Here is a 3750-nt window from a genome sequence, read left to right as displayed (position 1 = left end):
TGGTGAACATCACCAATGAGCAGCCCCTGTATAGCAGGCGTTACCCTGATGGCCTCGGCCAGTGGTTCCATAACGAGTGCAAATAGGAGAGGGGACAAAGGACAGCCCTGTCTGGTACCTCTGTATATAGAGAAGCTATTTGACCTTAGCCCATTAGTAAGGTCAGCAGCCTGAGGATCATCATATAAAACTTTCACCCATTTTATAAAGTTGTCCCCTAGACCAAATTTAATTAGAGCAAAGAATAGGTAAGACCACTCCACACGACCCTTCTCAGCATCTAGGGAGAGCACAAGACCATCCATAGCACTTTGTTGGTAGGCTTGAACAACTCACCTTTCTATGAAAGCCTTATGCTGAGAAAGTGTGACTTGGATTGGTACAATTTATTCAAACGAACGCTAGAAGCACCCAGGCATAGAAATCTGAAGCAAAGCTAAGCTTCACTGCCATGTGACTAATTGAAAGGCGGTTAACCATTTTTCAGAATGAGACAGAGCATCCTTAGAGGTCAATGACAATACATAGTAAATTCCTAGAAGGGGATACTTTGTGCCCTTCTGGCAGAACTGATGTCTATGACAGAGGAATCATTGTCAAAATATTGTTGGATTACCTTACCTCTTGCCACTGTGGAGGTCCAAGCCCTTTTGGCCCAGAATCACCAAGAGCGGCTTTTCATGGCCTAAACAGGCTGTTACAGTAAAATGTTGGATGTTTTGGCTGTGTTGACCGTGAGTTAAACGAGATGTTATGTTTACCGTTGACCCCCAGGCACCCAAGAAGGCCAAGAGTAGGCAGCAGCAGGGAGAGGGTGGATCCTCCAATGTGTTCTCCATGATTGAGCAGAGTCAGATCCAGGAGTACAAGGAGGCTTTCACAATCATTGAACAGAACAGAGATGGCATAATCAGCAAGGACGATCTTAGGGACGTGCTGGCCACTATGGGTCAACTGAACATGAGTAATGAGGAGCTGGAAGCCATGGTCAAGGAGGCCAGCAGGCCCATCAACTTCACCGTCTTTCTCACTATGTTCGGCGAGAAGCTGAAGGGTGCTGATCCCGAGTACGTTATTGTGAGCACTTTCAAGGTCCTGGACCCAGAGGCTACCGGCTTCATCAAGAAGGAATTCCTTGAGGAGCTCCTGATTACTCAGTGCGACAGGTTCACCACTGAGGAGATGACCAACCTATGGGCTGCCTCCCCCCCAGATGTGGCTGGCAATGTAGACTACAAGAACATCTGCTATGCCATCACACACGGAGAGGAAAAGGACGAAGCGTAAATTCACCTTTCTCAATCTCTCTACCTCTCTCCGTCACCCTCTCACTAACCCCCTTTTTTACTATTGGGTGCTGTGGTGTGTGCACAATTGTTTATTTGAAACAAGTAGGTGATTGTTTTGTCTCAACATGACGTGACGTAATCAATGGACTTGCCCCTATTCATGTACTCGAAAGAAGGAGCTTAAAAGGGACAAGTGCTGTACCATGGTTGAAAAAGAGTCAAGCGTGATTTAGCAGTGGATTGTAAGTGCATTGTAAGAGAGAGAGATGGCAAAGATTGTGAGAGGCAGGAATGAGAAAAGGAGACAAAAGGGCGGCTAGCGGGGTCCAGGGGCATGCCCCCACAGTTTTTGTATTTTTATTCGGAGGACTCCTGGGAGGCTTAGGACTACAACCAGGGTGGAATTAAAATAAAATAAAATCACACGTCAGGTGTATTCAGGATGCCCTTGAATGAACATTCAAAACTTGACGACTTGGTTGAAGTACTAAAAGTACAAAATAAGATACTTGAAGCATTTCAATATAGCCTTTTCTCATTTTTATGACATACAAGACTGTCCAGGACATACTTTAGCTTAAAACAAGTAGTTGCACCGGCAAAACTTTGAAGAGGTGGAATAATAGAAGAAGTATGGAGAATTACAGTAGTGTTGTTGCTGACACAAGGACAGTAATTACCCTATATTTTCGCCCATTGTAAGGAATGAGAATTTTTCCAATGACCTACATTAACTATTGTGAAAGACCAAATAAGTTCAACAGATGTGAACAAGTCTGTATTTGTGCTTACTTGAATTACTGTTCATTGAGATATGTTAAATACACCACCAAAAGTTAGGTTTGTTTAATTCAGGTCCCTAGGATTTTTGGGGGGTTTTGAAGCAAATTTCCTGCAATTTTCTGTAGTGTAACATGACTCATGATATCTTTTGTGTAAGCTATTTCATTATAATTTCATATCATATTTCATATAATATGGATAAAGAAAAAGTCTAGAATATTTTCACAAATATTATTTCACTAACAAATATATTTTAACATTTTAATTTATGAGTCATCAAGTATCAATTTATTTAAACATATCATTTGATAGCAACAGTCACACATTAGATTACTTCAGTAAGGATGAGAATAGGATGTTCATGATTTATTGGTAATGCCTTACGCGTGTCTATAAATTCCTGTCTGTCATGTCAACTAATTGAGATGGTGGTTGCCCATAGAGAACGATAGAGGGGTCTAATGGCCAAAATAAGTATTAGCATGGGCAGCGCCATTGGGGGCTTCCACCATTTTAATGTAGTCAACTGGGTGGGACTTCCAACTTCATTGGCTGATCCCTCCTGGTGACCCTTTTGGGCTCATGTCCAACCGGGTCATCAGGAGGGATCAGCCAATTGTAAAGAAGAAAATTGACTACTTCAACTCTCCGAGTTGGGCATCTCCGGCGCGGCCCACGCTTGGATTGCGTCCTACCTGACAGGTCGCTCCTACCAGGTGGCGTGGCGAGAATCTGTCTCCGCACCACGTGCTCTCACCACTGGTGTCCCCCAGGGCTCTGTTCTAGGCCCTCTCCTATTCTCGCTATACACCAAGTCACTTGGCTCTGTCATATCCTCACATGYTCTCTCCTATCATTGCTATGCAGACGACACACAATTAATCTTCTCCTTTCCCCCTTCTGATAACCAGGTGGCGAATCGCATCTCTGCATGTCTGGCAGACATATCAGTGTGGATGACGGATCACCACCTCAAGCTGAACCTCGGCAAGACGGAGCTGCTCTTCCTCCCGGGGAAGGACTGCCCGTTCCATGATCTCGCCATCACGGTTGACAACTCCATTGTGTCCTCCTCCCAGAGTGCTAAGAACCTTGGCGTGATCCTGGACAACACCCTGTCGTTCTCAACTAACATCAAGGCGGTGACCCGTTCCTGTAGGTTCATGCTCTACAACATTCGCAGAGTACGACCCTGCCTCACACAGGAAGCGGCGCAGGTCCTAATCCAGGCACTTGTCATCTCCCGTCTGGATTACTGCAACTCGCTGTTGGCTGGGCTCCCTGCCTGTGCCATTAAACCCCTACAACTCATCCAGAACGCCGCAGCCCGTCTGGTGTTCAACCTTCCCAAGTTCTCTCACGTCACTCCGCTCCTCCGCTCTCTCCACTGGCTTCCAGTTGAAGCTCGCATCCGCTACAAGACCATGGTGCTTGCCTACGGAGCTGTGAGGGGAACGGCACCTCCGTACCTTCAGGCTCTGATCAGGCCCTACACCCAAACAAGGGCACTGCGTTCATCCACCTCTGGCCTGCTCGCCTCCCTACCTCTGAGGAAGTACAGTTCCCGCTCAGCCCAGTCAAAACTGTTCGCTGCTCTGGCACCCCAATGGTGGAACAAACTCCCTCACGACGCCAGGTCAGCGGAGTCAATCACCACCTTCCGGAGACACCTGAAACC

The 3750-nt window shown here is 46.3% G+C and overlaps 1 pseudogene; it reads left to right on the top strand.

Annotated features, from left to right (window-relative positions):
• The first annotated feature begins 779 nt into the window (after nt 1–779).
• LOC111957475 (myosin regulatory light chain 2, skeletal muscle pseudogene) lies at nt 780–1291 on the top strand (annotated as a pseudogene).
• The last annotated feature ends 2459 nt before the right edge of the window (nt 1292–3750 follow it).

This window comes from Salvelinus sp. IW2-2015, linkage group LG33 (genome assembly GCF_002910315.2).
Source record: "Salvelinus sp. IW2-2015 linkage group LG33, ASM291031v2, whole genome shotgun sequence".
Lineage (NCBI taxonomy): Eukaryota > Metazoa > Chordata > Actinopteri > Salmoniformes > Salmonidae > Salvelinus > Salvelinus sp. IW2-2015.
Note: the sequence above shows the minus strand (reverse complement) of the source record. Positions and strands in the feature narration are given on the sequence as shown.